Below are 26,692 nucleotides of genomic sequence, written 5' to 3' on the forward strand. Positions count from 1 at the left end.
CTCTTGATTTCAGCTCAGGACATGATCTCCAGTTTGTGGGACAGAACCCCATGTATGGCTTTGCACTGAAAGCACAAATCCTGCTTGGGATTCTCTTTCTCCCTCTCTCTCTGCCCCTACCCCACTCGCTCGCTCTCTCTCTCTCTCCCTCAAAAAACAAAAATAATAAGCTGAAAAAGCTGAGAATGCACTAAACTAAAGAGATGCACCACTTGTAAACTAAAAGTTACAAAGCATTGTTGAAAGAAATTAAATGACTCACATCGAAGGAAAGATATGTACATGGGTCAGAAGCCTTAATATTATTAAGATGTCAATACTCTCAAAATTTATCTACAAATTCAAAGCAATCCCTATCTTAACTGCAGCTGGCTTTTTCTTTTCCTTCAAAATATTGCCAACGTGATCCTAAATTCATATAAAGATATAAGGAACTCAGAATAGTCAGACCAATCATTATTTGAATAGTCAAATGTCAGAAAAAAAATCAAAACTATCTGGAAAAAATTTAGCACAGTTAGAGGACTCACACATTCTGATTTTAAAATTTACTACAAAGCTACAGAAATCAAGACAAATGTACAGACATAAAGCAAGACCTAAGGCCAAGTACTAAAATTGAGATTCCAGAAATAAATACTAACACTATAAACCTCCTAGAAGAAAGCATGGCAGTAAATGTCTGCAATATTAAGCCAGTCGATAATTTTGTATATGTGACACCAAAAGCAAAAAAGAGAAAAATAGATTATGTAAACTTTACCAAAATTAAAAATGTTTCTTGCTTCAAAGTACATCATCAAGAAACTGGAAAATCAATGCGCAGCATGGGAAAAATATTTGCAAGTTATTTATCTGATATGAGATCCACATCTAAAATATATAAAGAACTTTCATGATGCAATAATATTAAGATACAAACAACCTTATTTTTAAAATAGACAAAATTTGATTTGTCTTCAAAGAAGGCACACTTATGGCGAACAAGCACATGAAAAGGTGCTTAATATCATTAGTCATTATGAAAATGAGGATAAAAACTACAAAGAGATACCACTTTATACATACTAGAATGACTCTAATTAAAAAGACGGAATATAACAAGTCTTGCTTAGGATTGTTGAAATTGTAATAGTTAATCCTTTATTAATTGCCAGTGGGAATATGAAATAATGTAGCTGCTTTGAAAAACCAGCAGTGTCTCATAATGTAAAATGTAAGAGTTACCATATGACCCAGTAATTCTGCTCCTAAGTATATGTATTAGTGAATGTTCTCCAGAGAAACAGAACCCATAAATAATGTAAGTATTACAGGAATTGACACAGGCGACTGTAGAAATTGAGAAGTTCCATGACCTGCAGTTTACAATCTAGAGAACAAAGAAAGTCAGTGGTATAATTCCAAAACCAGGGGTATAAGTCTGAAGGCATGAGAACTAGAGGAACCAATGGCATAAATCCTGGTCTTAGTCCAAAACCCCAAAAACTGGGAACACCAATGTCCTAGAACAGGAGTATATGGATGTCCCAGCTCAACAGAAGAGAAATTCACCCTTTCTCCACCTTTTGTTCTATTCAAGACCTCAATGGATTGATGCCCACACAAAATGGTGAGGGCAATCTACTTTATTCACTGTACTAATACAAACCCTAATCTCTTCCAGAAACCTCCTCACAGACACACCCAGAAATGTTTTACCAGCTATCTTGGCATCCCATAGCCCAATCATGTTAACACATAAAATTAATCATCAGACATTCACTCCCCGTCAAACTGGCATTTTCCCTAACCATACTTAATCTCCAAATAAAAGCAATGACAAGATCATAATTCCACCTAATATGATGCAACTATCCTATGTACAGCTGAAAGCACACTAACCCCTTCTCCAAAGAGGTTGTAAAGTCCTTGAGATGTTTACTTTTCTCCTGATATCCTGTAACTTGAATGCTATGATGTAAAATGAATGATACTTCAATACTGATATAAAGTAGATGCATTTTATATTACAGGGTAAGAGAATAAGAGAGGAAAGAAAATGGCTATTTGCTTAATAAATGTATATATACACACAAACGATTTCATAATTAAGATGAACTACTCATGATAATTACAGTCCTCATTTCTGTTTTAGACGTGGTTGTAGCTCATATTTATAACTACCTTCTTCTACTACCCATTCTGTATTCCCCTTGCCTTCAGCAATCACCTCAGATAGTTATGGTTCTTTACCTGGTGACTTGATCCAGTCTTCATTCCTGAAGGGTCTAGACTATTACTAATCTGCCTGGATTGGATCGTTAATGGTTTTCCATTAACCTTAATCTTAGGTCAGGGTAATACTAAGAGACATTCTAAGGACTCTCCTATATTCCAGGCTTCCTCCTCCTTACTTTATTTGTGGAGTAGTAGTCAAATTTTCCCTACAGGTTGAATCACCTTTGCCAACACTCTAACTTCCTTATTTCCTTGCTAATTCAAAGGCATGAGGAACGCAAAGTGGCTGAGTGGAAGTCTTAACTTCAAATGCAATGGAATCTTGTTGTGTTTCCTGTTGGAAACATTTCTCCCTCTAGAATGTCATTATGGTTTGGAGGAACGTTTATAGATCACTGAATTTAATGAACATGGGTCCATTGCCACACTTTTCTTTCCCCCATAAAGTGAGTACCTCAATGAGAAGCAATGATGTATGGAATACCATGATAGTGGACAGATAGTAGTTTGGGAAGAAGCTTTGTACGCATAGAAGGTATATTCATATCCAGAGCACATGTCTATTCCAATCAGGGCAAAATGTCCCTCCTTCCAATAATGGAAACAATTCAGTGTAATCAATCTAGCACTAAGAATAACTTATTACCTCATTCCTGGTACCTATATCTGTCTTAATCCATATAGAATGCTATAAAAAACACAGCATACACTAGATAGTTCATAAAGAACACAATTTTATTTTTCACAGTGTGGGATGAGGGCAGTCCAAGAACAAGGTGCCGACAGATTCAGTGTTTTTGAGAGCTTTGCTCCTCATTAATAGATGGCTGCCTTTTTACTGTCCTAATATGGCATAAAGTACAATGCAGCTCTTTGGGGCCTCTTTCATATGGTCATTTAATTCTATTCACTGTGTCTCCACTTTCATGACCTAAACACTCCCAACGGCCTCATATCTGAATATCATCACATTGGTCTTAGGATTTAACATATGAATTTTGGGGAATGTAAACACTCAGTCTATAGCAGTACGTGTCCAAGAGAAGTGAAAACATATGTGCACACAAAAATTTCTGTATGATTATTCATAGCAGAATTTCTTGACTATTACAGACCACAAATGGAAATAACCCAAATGTGCATCACTGATATCTGGGTAAACAAAATGTGGTCTATCCTTACAATGAAAGGATTAAAAAATAGAAAGGAATGAATAATACATTTGGGTAAATTTTAAAACCATTATGGTAAGTGAAATAAACCAATGATAAAAGATCAAATTGTATTGCTCCATTTTCAAGAAATTTCCAGAATAGACAAATCTGCAGACAGAAAGATTAGTGGTTTCCTAGGGTTTAGGATGGTGGGAGTACAGTTCAACTGATAAAAGATAAGGTTTATTTTTGAAGTGATTAAAGTGTTCCAAACTTAGTTTCTAGCAATGGTTGCAAAACTCTGTGAAAACAAATTTTTTTAAATATAAAATTGTGTATTTTAAATGGGTGAATCTTATGGTTGTGAACTATAGCTCAGTAAAGATGTTAAAACAAACAGAAAAACTAGAGTTTCTATGATTGCAGAAGAAAAGTAGAAATAATCTTTAAGGGGCAATGAGTTTATTTGTCATAAGCTCATTTTTCTGAGAAAACATTTTACAGAAACTATGGTGATAAGTATGTTTTCTGCGTTTTTGTCCTTCAGAGTCATTTTTATAATTCTGTATGACTCATTTTGGAGCAGTTGTTTTTTTCCTTCAATCAGAAGCTTGTAGATACTTCTGTTTCTCAAGCTTGTGATACACTGTGAGAGTATAGAGGGGAAGCATAGGATACAGCTAATACACATGGTGGAGAAGATCAAGCTTCTTGCTCTGTAGACACACTTCTAGCAAACCATTTAATTTTAATTGTAATAGTTGGTGGCTTTTTTATAAAGAGTGACAAACTATGGTCCTCCGTAAAGTATCTGTTTAATAACATATTGTGTAATTATTTATGAATAATCAGGTTAAAATTTATGAGTATTTGTATTTAAATACAATTTAATTTTTAAATATTCCAAATATTTATGAATGTCCAAGATAAAAAGCAGGATAGAATATAGTATATAGAATAAGCCTGAGTAATATTTGTTTATAGTAGTGGAATTCAGAAATCCTAAACGGTTGCCATCATTGGAAGCATACAGAGAGCCTCTGGCAAAGACCTGATCTTTGGGAACCAGCTGTTCTACTGGGTTCTATTTATCTTCAAGGAAATCTTGCTTGCCTGCTCTTTCTGAATTTTGTTATTTTATCAATGAAATGCAGCTATTTGACAGATAAAAGCAGTGGAAAGTCTCCTTCAAGAGCTGATTCTTAACATAGTCCTATGAATTAGAATGCATTGATGACTGCACATTCTCTTAGATGAGAAGATAAGTAGGTTGTTTGGGAATTGCAAAGGCGGGGCAGGAAGCAGTGTTATGAGGAAATGATTTTTGCAAAAAAAAAAACCCTACTGCATGCAAAATTAGATAGAATCACTACTTCTGTTATCATCAGCAAATTAATCACCTCCATTTTCTCACATGTGAAATCAGAATGACAATATTCATCTAATTAGACACTATTACAAGAACGTAAGTAGATGATATATGTGAAATTCTCATCTCTAAGCAAATATCAAGACTGGGTTCAAAAGAAATTTGAGGATGGACTTTGTGGAGACTTCACTCTCAGGGCAAACCCATGATCCCCACCTCCTGCTATTCACATATGTACATGATCTCCTATACTTGAATGTTTATTGGACCTATCATAATCAGTAGAATATGGAAAAAGTGAAAGGAGATAAGTGATCATATATATATAATATAAAATATATATATATATAAAATATATATATATATATATATATATTTGATTATGTACACGTAGCATTCATTTTGATGAAACCTTTGATTTCCTCGCAGCCTTTCATGAAAAAATTTGGTATGTTATAAGCCCACATGTCAAGAAACTGTAGGTGGCCTCTAGGAGCTAAGGGTGGCCTTCAGAAGACAACTAGCGAGTAATAGTGTAAACACAATGCAGGTCTGTAAGTAGATTCTACTCATTTTAGCCTCCGGATGAGAAACTATCCCTAGCCAACATTTTGATTACAGCTTTTCAGAGGAACTAGATATCTGAGTATGGGATATTGCCATAACAAATACCTACAAACGTGGGAATGGCTTTTGAAACTGGCAGTAGATGTGGGCTAGAAGAATTTTGAAGACTTTGATAGACAAAACTCACTCCCTGTAGAAATCTGAACTTGGAGCATGCTACTGGTGAAAGCCAAGAAGGAAATAAAGAGCATGCTACTGAAACAAGAAAAATGAGGATTCTTATTACATACTTGTGAAACTTAACAACTTTCTTGCCTATAATAAAGTGGAAAGTAGAAAATGTGCTAATGAGTTTGGTGACCTAGCTAAAGAGATGCCCAGGCAGTGTACAGAAGATGTTCCCTGGTTTCTTTTTCCTACTTATAGCAAAACTCAACAGAAGTGAGATAAATTGCAGCAAGATGTGTTAAACAAGCACAATAACAACCAGGATGTAATAACTTGGGACATTCTCACTCTTCCAATGGGAAAAGATGCTAAAATTTAAAAATGGCTTCTTAACACTGTCAAGAAACCATGTCTAGGAAAAAAAGAAGTGTGATAGTGTAAACTTTTTTCTAAATCATAAGAAAGACTGAAAAGTGAGATTGAAAAGTTTTCTTTTTTTTTTCCAAGATGTTATTTGAATTCAAGTTACTTAACATATAGTGTAGCATTGGTTTAAGGAGTAGAATCTAGTGATTCATCATTACATATAACACCCAGTGCTCATTACAAGTGCTCTCCTTAATGCCCATCACCCATTTAGCTCATTTGCAACAATGTGGATGGAACTAGAGTGTATTATGCTAAGCAAAATAAGTCAGTCAGAGAAGTAACCATATGATTTCACTTATATGTGGAATTTAAGAAACACAACTGATGAACATAGGGGAAGGGAATGAAAAGTTTTCTTTTAGGAGATCGAGGGTATGCCTCACAGAACCTCTCAATCAAACCATAGTATCCCTAGGAAAGAAAAGGAATGCCCCTCAACCAGTTCAGGCTATTTTAAAATGACCTCTTAAAATGGATTTTGTGTAAAAAAAAAAATGAACCTGAGTTAGTTCCGTGGGAGATATGCAAAGTTCCTGAGAAAAATATTTCAGCAGAAACATTGTCAGTTGGGACTGGAAGTGTCAAAGTACAACTAGAAGGAGATGGTCAAACACTCCCAAATTCTATTGAAAAAAAAAGCAGACTGATAATACTACTTATCTGCAATCTCAGTGATGAGGTGTAGACTTTGAGAAGGTGATATATTGGACTAAAACTCTTGCTGGCACTTGGGAGAAGGAGGGCAAAAGTATTTTATGTGTGGGACAGAGGTGAGTCATTGGAGGCTAGAGAGTGGACTAGGGTAGACAATCTCTTAGAGTGACTCCCATAATCCAAGTTCCCTCGTGTTCAAGCCCTTATGTGATCCCCTCTATTTGAGTATGGGCAAGGACTGTGACTTGGCTTCTAACCAAGTTCTAGTAACTTTAGACACCTTGCCTACAGAATCTTTGAGTTAATGAATTTGTGTTTTTTGAAGTCACTAGGCTTATTGTAATTTTTTTTTCCCCAGCAGTAGGAAACTAATACAGACATACCAGAGTGTTACCTGCTTAGGGCTGCTAGTCATGGGGCCAGAGGAGGGCAAAGAATGGATTGAAGAGAAAGGAAAACTGCTGCATTTCTCTTTGTTAACATTCTATGACAATCTTTCAGGCATTTCTCCAGCAGGATGATTCCCAGTGTTTTTGTAGTATAAATCTAGCCACTAGATTATTAAACTATTGTTCCTTTCTCCTTTGTTCCAAAAGTGGAAAATCTGGAGCGTTGAGCTATATTAACTTGCCCTTGGAGGACAATTCATAGAAGAGATGGTAAGAAAAGTTAAAATGTTATATTGAAAAGGGGAGAGAGAATTTAGGTTATAATCTTCTTAAACTAGTTATTAGGTAAATAAAACAATTGAAGAAATTATATGTACTAAGTTAGTATTTTTTTTCTAAAACCTTAAACATAATAAAAAATACTTGAAATAAATTAATTGAAAGGATGGGGCAATATTTTTCTATAAAACTCAGATATGTTTTATTTATAAAACAAACTTTTCTTAACTTAAATCCCTATCTCTATGTCCTTTATTTTATTCTTAAGATTTTTTGTATGTATCAGTAAATAATATCTGAACTCAGTTTTACAATTATATTTAGCCTAACATGTAATACAGCTGTTGCTTCCAAAATGTATTAATCCAACTACCCTATCCCCCCTGAACCTAGTGCAAGCCACCGTAGTTATTCCAACATTTAAAAAATGTCTTCTTTCCATTCTCAACACTTCCAGTCTTTCACCACATAAAATTTGTACTGATCATACTGATATTTTGCCCATCATTTTACTGAAATAAAAACATTATAAATTGTAGGTGTAGAAACTGGTATTTTTTTGGAATGTATGTATTCACAGAGCCACTTTCCATACAAGAAATAGAATAGAGGGACACCTGGGTGGCTCGGTCAGTAAAGCAGGTCTATTGATTTCAGCCCAGGTCATGATCTCAAGATTTGTGAGTTCGAATCCCGAGTGGGGTTCTGCACGGAACCTTCTTGAGATTCTCCCTCTCTCTCTCTGTCCTTCCTCCACTCACACTCTCCCTGTCTCTCTCAACATAAGTAAATAAAAAAAAAAAGAAATAGAATATAGCAGGACCACAGAAATAGTTAATGTCACAACCAAAAGATCACCCATGTCTATCAGCACACGTTAATTTTGTCTTTGAACTTTGCATAAAGGTAAACAACAATGTAATTTAGCATCTGGTTTCCTTCCCTCAACTATGTGTTTGTAAGAGTCATCCAAATGTGTTGAGTATACTTCTAGAATACTTAATTTTTATTGTGTTAATTATAGCAAAATGTAGGCATCTACTTTCTGTTGATGGGCATTGAGGTAGTTTCTCAGTAGGGGCTAATTATGGATGGAGCTTCTTTGAATATTCTTGAATATGTCCACCACTGTATCAAAGTGCTCATTTCTGTTGATGGCAACCTATGAGTAGCATTTTACAAAGGTATAGTTTATACAAATGCAAAGTTTTGATGGACACTGGTAGCTTTACATACTGACTGTACCAGTTTACCATCCCATATGCCATGTTTCTCAATATAGGTCATGCCACATTCACTGGAATTTCAATCTTCCTGAGGACTAATACAACTCTTTTATAAGTTTATCAACCATTTTGATATATCAGAATATTTAAGTTATTTGAGAATTGTCACCTATTTGAGAATTCTATTGTCTGAAAGACTTTTTTTTTTAATTTCAAGGTTAGAACAAAAGTGCAATCTTCTTAGCTCCCAAATCATGTATTCTTCGACCCTAATTTTTTTTTAAAGGAAATAAAATAAAAAACTCCAAACATTTGCCGTCTTTTCTTGGAATAACACCCATGTACCTTAACATGGCCTCGGTAAAGTGATCTCTTTTCTTCAAATCTGCTGCACCCACATTGTCTTTACTGAAGTTTTCAAGCTACACCAAGATTTTGTTCTTGTACCTGTTATTACTTTTCTTTGTGTTCACCACAGAATCTTTGTTCTTGTTATTTCAATTTTCTGACTACTGAGGGTCTCAGTAATTATGTTTCCGCTCAATTGTCACATAACAAGAGATGCTTTACCTGATGACACTAACATTCCTTGACTGGTTTTGCTGATACTCGTTAACATTTTAATTTCTTCAGTTCACTTATCACTATCTGAAATTATCTCAATTTCCCTCTTCCATGTCCTACCCAAAGCATCTAAATCTGTATTAGGCACATAGTATTTGGTACATTTTTAATAAGTAAATGAAAAATGTATAACTAAAAAATTGTAACGAGTTTTTTTCCTGCTGACCCATATTTTAGTTGCTACATTCTTAAAAAACAAAAACAAAACAAACAAACAAAAACAGAAAAACTTGATCAGTTAAACTTCTGGAATATTTATTCCAATGATTCATTTAGAAGATTTAGGCCTGATAAATCTTCTGTCACAATCGACGTGGCGACTGAAGAAAGCCATGCTATGGAAGTGAGCAATGTCTCGCGTAAGTATCTATATTCACGACGTTAATTAAGGAAAGCACAAAACGATCTACCCAAAAGGTGGAGAAGTGGTGTCACAATGCCGCCAATCATATCTTCGTTAATTGTCCATGAGATCTTGGAAAACATATTTCACTTTTCTTTATGTGTCTGACAGAGTGATTATTTTTCTGAAATTTTTAGTTCTGAGATTTAGTTAGTTCTGAAATTTTGTAACTGTAGGTAGTCACGTGTCAATTTCATCTTGAAAAAAATGCTGGAAAATTAATGCAAAGGAAAATTTTGTATCAATCATTTAGATCTATTTACCATATTTCTTTACTATTTCCTTTGGTGAATATATATACATGCATACATATATATATGTATGTATATATATAGTACTGAAATATTCCATTCTCTATCAGCTCTCGGTAGTACCTACTTCAGGTATTGAAATGTGGTTGTGTTAAGCAATGACCAACCACAACAGTTTTGCAGTGACTCTTGTTCTCAGCAAGGAGAAAGTAAATATGTGTGGCTCTCATGGCTGGGTCTAGAAATGCCTGTAGAATGAATAAAACAGTAGATGAAAAATCTCAATGGTAAGAGGAGAAGGTAGGTTGGAAAGCAAAATACATTTTTTATAAATAGACTTTCAGCCAAGTAAACTAGTATCCTTGGAAACGAAAGATAATGCTTTCTTTCTTTCTTTCTTTCTTTCTTCCTTTCTTTCTTTCTTCTTTTTTTTTTTATTTTTGGTTTGCTTAAAAGGTATGTATACTTTATTATTTTTTTTTATTTATTTAATCTTTCCAAGATTTCATTTCAATTCAAGTTAGTTAAATTATAGTGTAATAATGGGTTCAGGAGTAGAATTTAGTGATTCATCACTTACATATAACACCCAGTATTCAAAATACAAATGCTCTCCTTAATGCCCGTCACCCATTTAGGCCATCCCCCACCCACCTCTCCTCCAGCAACCCTCAGTTTGTTCTCTTTATTTAAGAGTCTCTTGTGGTTTGCCTCCCTCTCTGTTTTTTATCTTATTTTATTTTTTCCTGCCTTTCCCCTCTGTTCTCTTTCTAAACAAAATGTTCGCTTCAGGAATATCTTTACATTTGGAATGGTACTTATATTACAAATAAAAATTACAACAAAAACATGTTTCATGGATGTTTCAAGTTTTCCTGTATTTTCTACAGTTTTGCCCTTTGAATTTCCTTATCCCTTTAAATGAAAACTCCAAAATTTTTGTGGAATTTATAACTAAGCATCTCAAGATGTTGTGCTAGTCAGGGTCCAGCAAGAAGCAGATGGTTAAGAAGAGTAAGTTCAGAGGATCTAATGTACAGATTGGTGGCTATAGTTAAGGATAAAATGTTGTATACTGGAAAATTGCTGAGTAGATCTTGAACATTCCCACCACCCCCTCCCAAAAGAGTTAACTATGGAGGTGTAGATGTGTCAATTAACTTGACCTTAGTAATTATTCCTCAATATATGTGATATATATGATATATATATATGTGATATATATCATATATATCATACCATTACATTGTATATTTTAAATATGTAGAAATAAATTGGCAATTACTCCTCAGTAAAGTTGGGAAGGGATTTGAGGAAAGAAATTAACAAAGGGATTGTTTATAGACATGTGGGTAGAATGTAGAAAAACAGAAACAAGACAATATTCTAGGGCTAGGGATAGCACACTTCTATTACCATCCTATTATCTTGGGTCTCAGAATCAGACAAAGATTGGTTAATGAACTTGAGAGGTGAGTGTGTGGGAAGCTTCCCTGACAGTGACTTTGTCATATTCAGTGCCAAGTGGTAACATAGAACAAAAATGAAGGGAAAAATGGAACAAACTCATACTCTTCCCTTCTGATTTCTTGCCAAAACCAACGGAAAGCCAGAAAACAAAGTATCCTGTTGATGAAGTCTACATTTGAGCCCTCAGGACACAGTAGAGAGTGAAAAAGAAGTTGGGAAACTGGATCAGGAAGGAGAGGACAGAAAAGCCAAGACAGAAGTAGGGGTCAATTAATGGGTCATTTTACAACCTCAAAGGTATTGTGGTTTTCTCTGGATTTTATTCCAACCATGGCTACCACACCAAGATTCATTTATTCTCAATTACCAAACTTAATGAAATCAACGCTGTCACACACTATCATCATCCCTTCTTCCAACCTTCTCCCTTTATCGCCACACCCACCACTTTTTGAAAGTTGAGGTATAGGTGCCTGTGTGGTTTTGTTGTTGTTGTTGTTTGTTTTCTTTTCTTTTAGCAAATATAGATGTGAAACATCTACACAGTAATCCACAGTAATACTAGTACTTCTCTTATTTCCAAAATACGACTATGTTTATATTTTTGGGAATTGGACTTTTTTTCCTTAGGTTAATAGTAACTTCTTTTGAGTATAGTTGACACATAATGTTACATTAGTTTCATGTATACAACTTAGTGATTTGACAAGTTTATACATTATATTATATTCACCACAAGTTAGCTACCATATGTCACATTACATTGTCAAATTGATCTTCAAATCTAATTAGTCAATCATATCTTTGGAATTTTGGTAAAACATTATTTGCTTCATTAAAGCTCACTACAAGTTCATGGGTTTATATTTAATCTGTTCATACAATTTAAAATTTCCCCACTTGTGGCTCCTCCTTTTTCAAGAATCAAAAACATGGTCACATTTACTTCTTAACTGAATCTTCATATAATGGGGAAGAGAAAGAATGAGAGGAAGAGAGAGAGAGAGAATAAAACCCTGTGCCGTACAGACTGTCATTAATATAGAAACTAGAACAGGGGCGCTGGGTGGCTCAGTTGGTAGGCCTCCAACTCTTGATTTTGGCTCAGGTCACGATCCCAGGGTGATGGTGTCCAATCTCATGTCAGGCTTCATGCTGAGCAAGAAGCTTGCCTAGGGTTCTCTCTCTCTCCTTCTGGCTCTCTCTCCTGTTCTTGCACATGCTCTCTCTCTCCCTCTGAAATTAAAAAGAATATATATTTATTATATATAATAAAGAAAGTGGAGAATATATATTATACCACACATATATACGTATGTATATGTGAACTATATAACTATAACTACATATATATATATATTTGTTTATATTTATACATTTATACTAGAACTATAATATATTTCACCTCTAACATAACATTGCCCCTCCTAAGGACCCATTCATTGTCCCTACTCTAGTGATCTTCCCTAGCAGCACATTAGTGACTTGTCATCTGTGCATTTCTTTCTTGGAACACTGGAGCATAAATTCACTTTCCTTCCATCTATATCATAGCCTCTTTATTCTATTTTTCCTGTGTGTTTCTTTAGAATTGTACCATGTACCACCTGTGCTTGTTCTTTCCATGAATCTATCAGAAAGGACTCTTATTAGAGAGAATGTTGAAAGCCGACTTATCTTTGGAGATTTCCCAGTTTTCAATGGCTGATTTTGAGTGAAGTACCAATCCTGGTTCAGGTTTATGCCAATCCCTGGTTCAAGTTGTTATTATAACTGAATACCCAAGGTGCAATATTTGTCAACCAGTGTATGTCTCTTTTGTACAGTTATTTTAGAACATGGATGTACGTTAAGGATTATATTTATTTCCAGTTATATCATCTAAAGTTATGCATTTATTTATTCTTTATAGAAATAAAATGGATATGTTTAGATAAGACAGTCATATATTATTTCATTAATATCATGAATATTTGAAATAGAAATGTGTTTTGATTTTTGAATTCTTGATTAATATATCTAAATAGATCCATCTAGCTACCATGCACATTGTATATAATCTAATATGTGATACGCACTTATATCAGATCTTGTAAACACGCCCTTATGTGTTTGATTTATAAACATACTACTCTATCAGTCAGAAAATTAAATTTTGATTGTGATAAAAAAAAAAAGTGGAGCAGCTGATAATTTAAACTAGCATAATAGATATCTCCTATGTGAAACAACACTGGGAGTTGACATACTTCCCCATCTATGTTAAACAGTTTGGAAACAAGAAAAATAAATAAATTAGCTGCTTTCTCTAAGACATAGCTTTTCCTAGAAGAGAAGACTCAATTCAAGTGTTAATATCATAGGGCTGCCATAACAAATTGCCACAAATTGGCATAGAAATTTATTGTCTCAAAGTTTTGGAGATCAGAAATCCAAAATCGAACAAGGCCATGCTTGCTCTGAAGGCTGTAGGTAAAGTTACTTTCTTGAGTCTTTATTCTTCTGGTAATTATTGGAAATTCATGGTGTTCCTTGGTTTTAAAATGCTAATTTGAAGAACTCCAATTTGGGGGCACCTGATGGCTCAGTTGGTTAAGCACCCAACTCTTGATTTCCACTCAGGTCATGATCCCCAGGTTATGGGATCAAGCCTCATGTCTGGCTCTGTGCTGAACCTGCTTGAGATTCTCTCTCTCTCTGAGGTGCCTGGGTGGCTAAGTCACTTAAGTGTCTGAATGTGGCTCAGGTCATGATCCCACAGTTTATGGGTTTGAGTCCTGCATTGGGCTCCGTGCAGGCAACTCAGAGCCTGGAGTCTGCTTCAGATTCTGTGTCTCCCCTCTCTCCTTGCCCCTTCCCACTCGAGCTCTGTCTCTCTCTCTCTCTCTCAAAAATAAATAAACATTAAAAAATATTTTTTAAAGATTCTCTCTCTCTCCCTCTGCCATTCCCCCACACATACATACTTTCTCTCTCAAAGAACAAAAAAAAAAGAACTCCAACTTCTGCCTCAATTTGTCACAGGATATTTTCTCTGTGTGTCTGTGTACTCTGTTCTATTCTCTCTTTTTACACGAACACTGGATTAGGGCCTACCTTATTCCAATATGACCCCATCTTAATTAATTGCACTTGCAAAGACCCTATTTCCTAATAAGTCACCTTGACAGGTACTGGATGTTAGAACTTCAGTACAACTTTTTATTTATTATTATTTTACATTTTTTAAATGTTTTATTTTTAAAACAGAGAGAGAGGCACAGAGTGTGAGGGGGGAGGTGCAGAGAGAGAGACACACACACAGAATCCAAAGCAGGCTCCAGGCTCTGAGCTGTCAGCACAGAGCCCGACGTGGGGCTCAAACTCAAGAAACATGAGATCATGACTGGAGCCAAGTCACATAACTCAACGGACTGAGCCACTCAGGAATCCCTCCAGTACAACTTTTTAGGGGATACAATGAACTCACATCAATTAACTAAACAGCTTACTTATCAAGAGTAACAGTTTGCTAATCAGGACTTGCTTCATGGTCCTCGCTATGCTGTGTGTTATAATCCAAAGCTATGATGTTATAAACGATCCAGTTATCACAATTTCTCAAATTTGGAAGACCTATCTCACAATCTCCTAGCCCAAGGTCTAAAGCTCTAAATGCATGCTGCCCAAATTTTCCATTTTGACACCCTATTAAGAGAGTCGATTTGATATCCCATTTTACTATTTTCAGTTTAACAAACTATATTTTGTTTGATCAACATACTATGGTATTGTTTTTTGAGGATTAAACAGTCAACACAGATGTCCCTTGATGAGTTTTGTTGATAAAGATTATCGTGAAAGCTCTTTCTTCACTCTGTCACCAAAGCTATTATGACACAAACTTTGTATAGTCTCTTTCAGATCCCCCACCTTGCAAAACCTGATTTAAAATCAACCATTCCAGGGGCACCTGGGTGGCTCAGTCAGTTAAGTGTCCGACTTCGGCTCAGGTCATGATGGTTCATGGGTTCAAGCCCCACTTTGGGCTCTGTGCTGACAGCTTGGAGTCTGGAGCCTGTTTCGGATTCTGTGTCTCCCTCTCTCTCTGCCCCTCCCCTGCTCCCACTCTGTCTCACTCTGTCTCTCAAAATAAATAAATGTACAAAAGAAAAATTAAAATCAAACATTCCAGGCCCTAAAACCTTATAAAACACCCTCCCTTTCATTTTCCGCTTTAAGATGATATTATAACTCTGTTATGCTATGCAATATTATGTATGGTATATATAGTATGCAATGCAGAGTCCTTCCTTACTGTAGTAAGTATAGTAAGGTTTTATCTAAATTTCATATTTAAAAAATATGTATATAATGATAAACATTTGAAAGTCATCTCAAGAAGTTCATGAACAGGGAATGGGTGGACAATTTGTTTACAAATTTGCATATGCAAATTTGCACACGCAGTAAAAATTTAAAAATATATAGACACTGAACGGCAGCAAGAAATATCAACAATTAATCTAATATCTACCTTTATAGATCTGTTATGTCAAACACATAAAGAGAAATTAAGACTTTTCCAAGGTGTCATAAATAATTAATGAAGAAGATATGATGGCCAGCAACTTGATACAGCTTGCCCATCCTTTACATAGAGCATCTCCTGCTAAGTCGGGAATACTCATGCACTGTATATTAATGCAAAACATGTCTTAAACTTGGAATCTTCAAAGTTATGATCATTACATCTGTAGACAGTAGTAAAATAATGGACTTTCTGATTACCCAAATCTTTATAAGGACCCATAGCAACTATTTCCTTCACAATTACCTTTCACTTTTTCTCCCCACAGTCAGAATATCAACAGCTCTTGGAAGTGAAATGGGATTATAAGACTAGGTGAAAAAACAAACCAGTTTCTTTCTTTCTTTTTCTTTCTTTCTTTCTTCTTTCTTTCTTTCTTTCTTTCTTTCTTTCTTTCTTTCTTTCTTTCTTCTTTCTGTATTTTTTTCTCTTTCTTTCTTTCTTTCTTTCTTTCTTTCTTTCTTTCTTTCTTTCTTTCTTTCTTTCTTTCTTAGTAGCCTTCACACCCAGCATGGAAGCCAATGTCAGGCTTGAACTCACTACACTGAGATGAAGACATGAGCTGAGATAAGGAGTTGGATGCTTAATCAACTGAGCCACCCAAGTGTCCCCAGACCAATTTCTAACTGAAATTTAGTCTTTATCTCCTTCCTTTGTGCCAAGTATAATTGTTCGTTGTTTCTTGTATCCATGGGCCCCCCTTCATATAAATTGCTTGCATCTTGAAACTGTCAAGCAGTAAAAGAAAAGTTTACTGTCAAGCAGTAAAAGTTTAATCTGTTTTCCTTGAGAATGCTTTCCTGTTGAAATGATTGGATAGCATGTTAGGATTCTCCGGCGAAACAGAATTAATAGCATGATCTACAGGGTACATTTGCAGTGAGCAGGCTGGGGCACAGCAGAGTTGATGGTTTAACTGCACGTAAAGTCTGGAGGTCAAAACCAGAAGAGCCAATGATATGATTCTCATGTGAAGGCAGGCAGCCTCCAGACTCAAGAAAAGCTGATGTTTCAGTTGAAGTCCTAAGGCAGAAAAAACACTGACGTTCCAGTTCAGAGGCAGCAGTGAGACAGGAACAACTTTCTCTTCCTAAAGGGATGGTCAGCTTTTTGCTTTATTCAGACCTTTAACTGATTGGACAAGGACCATGTAAATTAAGGAAGGAAATTCACTTTACTCAATCTATGGTTTAAAATGTTAATCTTACTTGGGTCACCTGGCAGCTCAGTCAGTTAACCATCCAACTCTTAATTTATGCTCAGGTCATGTCAGACTCTGTGTCGATTGCTCTGGAGCTTGCTTGGGATTCTTTTTCAAACTTTCTCTACCCTTCTCCTGCTCTCCCTCTCTCTCTCTTTCTCAAAATAAATAAAAACTTAAAAATTTTTTTAATGTTAATCTCATTCAAAAACACCATCACAGAAACATCCAGAATAACATTTGGCCAAATATCTAGGCATTCCATGGCCCAGGCAATTAGGCACATAAAATTAACTCTCGGAGGTGGCCGATCCTCAATTGGTTTTATTCTGAGATTTCCCAATGGCTTTGACAACCATATCTTTGTTTCGATTTATACCTGAAGGCAGAATTAGATTGCTGTTTTGTTAAAGATTTACTCAGCCTTACCATTTCCCTTTGGGGCTGAAAAGCAGTTGCCTCTTGGAAGGCTGCGTTTTCTGAATTTATGTATTCTCTCTCTTTTCTTTTGTTCCTGTTTCCAGGATGACTAACAGCAAATGAAGCAACAGCAAGGAACAGAACCTACAAACATTCTAACCTCCAACTCTGTGTTCTAGTGCTACTAGTCTATTAAATAGATGATCTGCCTTCCACGTTTCTGCAGAATTACCTGTACCGCTATTATTATTTCCATTATTTCAAATCTCAATAACAGTTTATTTGGTTACATCTACTTGAATATCAAGCCAAGTGAAGTGACTTTGGGTTTGTTACATCCACATGACACGGCCTTTATTTCTTTACCAGTCGGGATAAGATATGCTTATTCCTCACTCATATTACATGCCCTGTGCAAGCCATCTGATGCTGTGACCATGTCTTGTCACTCTGAGACCAAAGCTGACAGAGCTACGTCATAGAGAACATGGAGACTCACCATGCAGTAAAGAAGAAAGTGGAAATTTTATAGTTTCTTAGTGCTTCTATCTGGAAGTGAAGTGTATCACTTCTCATATTATTTTTCATTTCTCTTATGTTTTCACTTTATCTATATATTTAAAAAAATTAATGTTAATTTATTCTTGAGAGAAAGAGACAGAGTGCAAGTGGGGAGGAGCAGAGAGAAAGTGAGACACAGAATCTGAAGGAGGTTCCAGGCTCTGAGCTGTCAGCACAGAGCCTGACTAGGGGCCCAAACTCACAAAGCGATAGATCATGACCTGAGCTGAAGTTGGACGTTTAACCAACTGAGCCACCCAGGCACCCCTATGTACATATTATTTTTAAGTTTATTTATTTTGAGAGAGAGAGAGAGAGAGAGAGAGAGAGCAAGGGAAGGGCAGAGAGAAAAGGAAACAGAATTCCAAGCAGGATCTGCACTGTCAGCACAGAGCCGGACGTGGGGCTCCATCCCACAAACCGAGAGATCATGACCTGAGCCGAGATCGAGTTGGACACTTAACTGACTGAGCTACCCAGGAGTCCCTATACATTTTTTAGTCAAAATAAGACTCATAATCTTGCCTATCTACTAATACTGCCAAAAAGTTCACTTTTCATGATTCTCTAAAATAGAGGAATACCAGAATATTTGTGAATTTCTTTATTGCCTACCAAAATAATTTTAGTAATTTATTGAAATCTTTCTTTCCCATAATATCACTAGTTGTCTTCAACAAAGTAAAAGTGGGACTGTCACACAGTAGTTTTCAAACTCTAGGACTTGACTCATCTGTGGGTAACAAAATCAGTTACTTAATGGTGTCTCAAGAGCATTTGTAAATGAAAAATTGATAGACTAGAATAGACCAAAACAGAATAAATCAAGAGTTCATCCCAGTCAAACAAAAGATTTTTTTGTAAAAAAAAAAAAAGTAATAAGAATTCTTATTTTTATGCAAGAAAAAGAGCACTTTCATGTATAAATATATAGATAGATCATATACATGCACATATATTAGTCCAAATATACATTTAATATTATTATTAAAATGTAAAACTATAATGCACATAAAAACTGTAGTTCACAGTCAAAAATGTTTAAAATCACAATTTCAGTGTATGCATTGAGACTGTGGCAGCTCAGGGTCTTATACTTTATACAGTTTTAGACAAACTTATGTACTGCACTGACATTTTACAAATCTCTTTCACATATATTTCATTTCATCCTTAAAACAGCCTTGTAAATATGCACAGTTATCTACAAAATGCAAAACTAAGTCTAAGCAATATGGTGACGACCAAGGGCATAATTCGCAAATGGCAGGTCTCATCACAATTATGGTTACAAACCTATTCTTTCTGCTACCGAATCACACTGCCAAAATCATTATGACATACAGTCTATTTTAGAATTTATTCTCTTTCCTGTATTCTAAGATTATCCCTTTACATTATTTACATATTGGAAATAATTACATATCTTAGAATGGATTTAATTACTTAAAATATAGATTCTGAACCAACCCAGTACTATATTATGTCCCTTAACATTAGAAGACAAATAAAATAGAGACATTACTGTCTTTAAAAAAATTTTGTTTATATTTATTTATTTTTGAGACAGAGAGAAACAGAGCATGAGTAGGGGAGGGGCAGAGAGAAAGGCAGGTATAGAATCGGAAGCAGGTTCCAGTGTCTGAGCTGTCAGCACAGAAGCCCACCAGGGGTTCGAACCCACCAACCGTGAGAACATGACCTGAGCCAAAATAGGATGCGTAACTGACTAAGCCACCCAGGCACCCCGAAACTACTATCTTTCAAGCTGCAGAATATTTTAGGTGGTTACAACTATTCCATATTAAAAACTTTGTTAGGCACTGGGTGTACAACAATAAATGATATACCTACTCTGAAGAAAATCAATGGGGATAAAGATACGCAAAAATAAAAAAAAACAATACAATGTAAAAGTACCATTGTAGAAATATAGGCAGAATTCTGAAGAAAATTAAGAACATAAGTTCTACATGTGATCCCACAAGATATTTAGTAATGATAAGTTTGGCATGGAAATTTGAATCAAACCTTTGATAAATAACCAGAAAGACATATTAAGATGGGGTTGAGAAGGTAGTAAATACATACCAATTTGAAAGAATAATTCATTTTCTTAGTAAACATTTATTTAAAACTAATTATATGCCAGTAGATAAAACATTAGGTATTTGGCATATGAAGATTAAAATAATGCCCTTCTTATTTTCAAAGACCTTATATTTAAACAGCAAAAAGTCAATGGAGTTCAAACAGTTGTTATGATAGGGACTTCAAAGAAAGAAGGGAACTGGTGATTTTAAAGGGTCTTTTTATGAATATTCTGAAAACCACTATAATATGGTATTTAAGATTATGAACCAGGCAACCAAATTTCTTAGACTCAAATTTTTGTGCTGTTCAAGAACAAGTTACTTTACCTTTCTGTATTTTAGTTTTCCTGTATGTAAAATAGTATCATAGTAGAATATGTTGTTTCTATCAGGATTTAAAAATGTATGTGTGTGTATGTGCATTCTTTTCTTACCGTGTTATAAACAACAGTATATAAGTAATGTCTATAATTATTATATGTCAAATAATAAACTTTTGGTTTTGTTTTTACATTTTTTTTGAAACATTTTCTTTAGCAAGGGTCTACATAGTACTGAAGGGTTATTAGGAAGGGGATGACTGATTCAGCCAAATTGATTTTTCTAACCATTCATCTCTTGCTTCTTATTTTCCCTAACTCCTATTTCTTTGTTTTCTGAATGAATCGTTGATTGGATATTATATCTTACTCAAAAGTGACAAAGTAACAATAATTAATTGGCCTAATTGTGTGGATGTGAGGCTAAAATACAAAAGTGCCACCACATTACACCCAAATGTACCTTGTAAGGCAAATATTGCTAATTGATATTTTAAAGTTTAACTTCTAGGAAGTTTTGGTTTCGCTGTGTTAGATAATATTGTATTTTTATTACATGTAGTTTATGGCCACTTCATTCAAATAATAAGCTATGTATTCTGTATTAGGATGCCATGATTTTCATTACCATTTTGCAGTAGCAATCACACTAACCCAATAGTGGGTATAGTGGTTGGTTCTGACTTGAGTTTATGCAAACTCAGAACTTTCTTTGGTTATGATATACACTTATGGTAATAGACCTTATTTTCAATGTGCTTTCTAGTCTATGAAACAATGTTATTTGCATTCTCTCATTTTATTTATCTCATAACAATTCTATGTAGTGTTTCTTGTCCATTCCAAAAGACAGTAAGCTTTTCCACTAAATATTTGAAAAGATTGCCATCGGCTCATGGTGGAAGAAAATAATCATAAATATACTAGTCTACACAATAAATGGTAAGTGTTAATTATTTTGTTGTTGTTCACCTTGCCTTGTTGGCCTATGTTTTAAAGAAGTGTTTTGATGAAAATAATTTAAAAACACATAAAAAAGAGGGAAGAAAAAACTTACTAAGAGAAGATAAAATAATTACGGAGGGTGGGGGAACGTTGATGTAGATCTTTGTGAACATCACAGCACTGTTGTGAAGGAAATAGAATCCTGCCGAGTGGATGATGCTATTCCAATTTCTTTTGCAAACTTAAAATATAGTAGGGAAAAGTTCAACCAACCTTTTTGGCTGTTTATTTATTTATTTATTTATTTATTTAGCGAGAGAGGGAGAGAATGAGCACAAGTGGAGGAGGTGCAGAGAGAGAGGGAGAGAGAGAGAATCCAAAGCAAGCCCAAAGCTCAGAACACAGCTTGATGCAAGGCTCAATCCTAGGACCATGAGATCATGACCTGAGACAAAATCAAGAGTCAGATGCTCAACCAACTAAGCCACCCAGGGGACCCAGGAGATATTCTTTTTTTTTTTTAATCTTTATTTGTTTTTGAAAGAAAGACAGAGTGTGATCAGAGGAGGAGCTGAGGGGATGGAGACACAGAATCAGAAGCAGGCTGCAGGCCCTAAGCTGTCAGCACAGAGCCCGAGGTGGGGCCGAACTCACGAACCGTAAGATCTTGACCTGAGCTGAAGACGGACGCTTAACCGACTGAGCCACCCAGGTGCCCCAGGAGAAATTCTGAATAAAGAAATGTGGAATAATAAAACACAAATAATCTGAAATGAACATCTGAGATAATTCAAAATCTTTTTAGGCATAATTAAATTTATCTAATTTTCAGTTGGGTTACTAAGTCAGCAGATGTTAGCAAAATATTGAAATAAGGTATGAACTTCAGATATTCAAGTTTCTATGATTTCTAACTGCAAATAAATATATTTCTGTTTACATTTTCCCTATGTGAAATTTAGATACTTCGAGTCAAAATCTATATACTAAGAGGGATATCTAGGTCATGCAAGAAGAGAGCAACATTATAGAAATCAACAATATAATACAGACACAATATAATCCAGATAATATCTATCTAACATAGATACAGTCAGGCTTCATCAGGCTCTTGGTTATATAACCCTACTACTGTAGTCATATCTAAAATAATAAATCATATTACTCGAGTTTTACAGATGTGTGAGAGTCATTTATTATTTTTATATAAAAACCCATAGTTATTAAGTGTTGGAGGCAAGACCTCAAATCATTCTTTGAGTTCAAACTATTACCTCTTACATGCAGTGATCTTAAGGCAGAAAGTTGATGGAAAATTATATAGGATTTGAGAGATAAAAAGTGGTCTATAAATCATATGACTCAATCCTTAAAACTTAGAGATGAGGAAACAAAAGTTTATCAAGTTTGAGAGAGTTGTTCAATAATGGAAGCAGGAAAAATCTTATGTCTCCTAATACAATATCTACTAAATAAAAATGTATATTTACAGATGGGTATGTAAAGACATCAATTAATAAAACTAAACTCATTAAAAGTAAATTTAAGCCGACCTGTAGAGGCGCCTGCGTGGCTCAGTCAGTTAAGCGTCTGACTTGATTTCTTTCGGCTCAGGTCATGATCCTAGGAACGTGAGATCGAGTCCCACATCAGGCTTTGCACTGACAGCATGAAGCCTGCTTGGAATTCTCTCTCCTCATCTTTCTGCCCCTCTCCCACTTTTCCTCTCTTTTTCGCTTTCTCTCTCTCTCAAAATAAATAAAATGAAAAAATAAAAATAAGGGATACCTGGATGGTTCAATTGGTTGAGTGTGCAACATGTTTTTTTATGTTTATTTATCTGAGGCGGGGCAGAGGGAGAGGGAGACACAGAATCCGAAAGCAGGCTCCAGGCTCTGAGCTGTGAGCAAAGCGCCCGACGCCAGACTCAAACTCACGAACTGTGAGGCCCTGACCTGAGCTGAAGTTGGACACTTAACCAACTGAGCCACCCAGATGCCCCATCATGTGTTTTAATTTAGGCTAGAACTAGGGTCTGCATATTGAGGATCTCAGCTCCAACTCTCCGCTCTTTCTGTAAATGGCATTTTATTCAAACACAGCTACACCCACTTGTTAGGTATTGGCTATGCTACTTTTATACTAAGAGAGAACTGAGTAGTTATGACACATCGTACATGTCATACAGCCTAAAATACTAACTATTGAGACCACTAGGAAAAGTTGCCACTGCCCTAAAGCAGGAGATTCTGTAATGTTAGAATTCCCTGAATCATGACTTCTGTTTACAATTCCAAGACGTTTCTAAACTCTTGTTGGCGTATCATTAAACAAAGAGAAAGCAGAAAAGAAGCTTTTGTCATGGAGTGTGTGTGTGTGTGTGTGTGCACGTGTGAAGGACTAATCCCTTTTATGCAGTTTCACTAAGGATTTAATAACTTTGGTCTTGGGAATCAGAGCATAAAAATGACAATCAAGATAAATATATAATAAGAAATATATATGAAATTGTATAATCTAGGTAGCATAGAACAGATTGTGCTTCTAAATTTATACAGGTTAGCAGTAGAAGATGTTATGTTGAATTTATGAACTCAATGATATATACTTGTTTGCAGACAACCACATATATTTCATATTTATTAAGCTCATGTTATCCCATAAGCATAATTAATAAATCATTTGCCAGATTCTGACTTCAAATATGTTATTTTTTGCCTTTGACTATGGCCACATTTTGTCATGACCGTGTCCTGATCTGCTGCTGTGGTATAATGTTCACAGAGTCTGGCATGTGTAGGCTATAGCCTGATTTGTTCTGTTTTAATGATGTGCATAAAATTGCCCTAGTGCACCTTGACTTCTTACAATCAATAAACATGATTAATACATCTAAAAATGACAGTGTGTTTTAAAAATAGCACTGTAAGTCACTGTTTAGGTTGAATATATCTTATGAAATTAGCAGGTGAGTATTTTCTGTAGCTGATGATTAAGGTTGCTATTCTGAGAAAGTGACAACATATAAATATATCTGGGGGAAGAAGGCACGGATATTTTTTTTCCAATTAATGTCTGTACATCTTGACCCTTCTGTTTACATGACAGATAGCCAGCGTGGGCCTCATTTGTAAGAATGACCTATTTGGAGAGTATGATTAAAGAAAAACTGATCTAAGAACCAGTCTTGAAGGCTGGCCTTTCATTTGCTCACAACATACAGAGGTGCCTCTTACCCTAAAAACAATAAACCCCCAAATCCCATTTGTGACCTTCTTATTGTTGGAATAATGAATTTTCCCAAATATTTATGCCCTTTTGATCAATAATGCAAATGCTCTAGAAAGTAAGCAGAAAATGTCTCCATTCATTTTTATATGTGACATTTAATAACAAAGTATCATATTTTCTTTGTAATAGTGAAAACAGTAAACCTATAAAATCCCTCTAAAAATAATACTTCTCAGAAGTATTAGTTTAGTCATTAATTACATGCAGTGTATTCCATTATCCACTGGATTCTGTTGGAGGTTCATAGTCTAAATTGTGCATGTGTCATTCTTATTACCACCCATATTCAAATACCAAGTAGAAGAGACCTAAGTGAATAATATACTAAATACACCAGTAAATACTCAGAAAACATTTCTTAAGCACCCTTCATAGGAAAAGCATCCAAGGAAGTAATTGGATGGAGAATGAGAAAGGTTTCTGTTTGTTGATTCACTTGTTTCCATCTTCCCAGGGTGTACTACATTGACCAGTTCAGTCAAGAAATCTAATTTAAAGTGTCATTAGAATGTATTGAGTTGGTCATTAGGATGGAAACAATCTTATAAAAAAAATTCAAAAATTGGGGACCCTGAGGGCGCCTGGGTGGCTCAGTTCGTGGAACATCCGTCTTGGGCTCAGGTCATGATCTCGGCTCATGAGTTCCAGCCCTGCGTCGGGCTCTGTGCTGACCACTCAGAGCCTGGAGCCTGGTTCAGATTCTGTGTCTCACTCTCTGCCCCTCCCCTGTTCATACTCTGTCTCTCTCTGCCTCAAAAATAAATAAACTTTAAAACAATTTAAAAACTTGGGGTGCCTGAGTTGCTCAGTCAGTTATGCATCTGACTTCAGCTCAGGCCATGGTCTCATGGTTGGTGAGTTTGAGCCCCATGTCATGATCTGTGCTGTCAGCACGGAGTCCGCTTTGGATCCAATGTCTCCCTCTCTCTTCACCCCTCCCCCGCTTTCTCTCAAAAATAAATAAATAAATAAATAAACAAACATTTAAAAATTAAAATTTTAAACAGGAAGAATGGATGACAAATTTAGTGATTCTGAGATTGTTTAAGATTCTTTCTAATAAAAAATCAATAAAAGTAGATAAAAATGAAACTTTAAGAAGACGGGTGCTTATTTATTTTCCCTTAAGATTTTTCTCTAAGTATAAACAGAGTGAGGAGTTTTTAACAGGAAATGCTTAATTCAAGCTATTTTGTTTAGGTTTTTAGTGATGGAATATAACATAAGAATTATGTATGCTAGGAGATATTCTACAAAATAAAAATCAGAACCAAGCTTTTAAAAGACTTTTTTTGACAAAGGTGACAGTGCTAACAAATGGAATTAGAAATTAGTATGGATCAAGATAAGGTCCCATATTTCAGGCAAGAATAAAAGACCTGTAAAGACTGGCTACCAAAGGTTTTCATTCACTGCAATCTACACCATTCTACAAATACAGTAGTGGTCATAAAGTCAAAGCAGCCTAGGTTGGATAATAGAAGTCTAGGTTTCATAACAATTGAAGCGCAGCTTCTGAAATCGTATTTTGACTATGTGTTTATTTATAAAGCTAACTTGCAAAACTGCATGTTGTCGGATAAACATATCCAGGAGAATAGAAATCTAAAGCCTTTGTATTAAGTTAATGAAATGAAACTACCTGCAGCATCAGGAAAAAAAACCAAAAACTGAAAACTACCATCCTTAAATGAAATTGTCGGTTCACAACCTTAGGAGGTGCCCATGAAATCTGAAACTGGCACTTCCCCCACCCCGAACATGAAATGCAAGAAGAAAGAGAAGAAAGTTGCAGAGCCCTGCAGAATGGTAAGGAGGCAGTTTCAATAAGCAATGGGTCTTACATAAGAGGTTCCTTTTGGGGGCACCTGGGTGGTTCAGTTGGTTGAGCCTCCGACTCTGGCTCAGGTCATCATGGTTCATGACTTCGAGTGCCATGTCGGGCTAGCTGTTGTCAGCCTGTCAGCACACAGCCTGCTTGGGATCCTCTGTCCCCCTCTCTCTACCCCTCCTCCACTTGAACTCTCCTAAAAAATAAAAAATAAAAAATAAAAAATAAAGAGGCTTGTTTTTGTGGGCTGCAACATG

Source organism: Felis catus, chromosome C2, assembly GCF_018350175.1.
Source record: "Felis catus isolate Fca126 chromosome C2, F.catus_Fca126_mat1.0, whole genome shotgun sequence".
In the NCBI taxonomy this organism is placed as follows: domain Eukaryota; kingdom Metazoa; phylum Chordata; class Mammalia; order Carnivora; family Felidae; genus Felis; species Felis catus.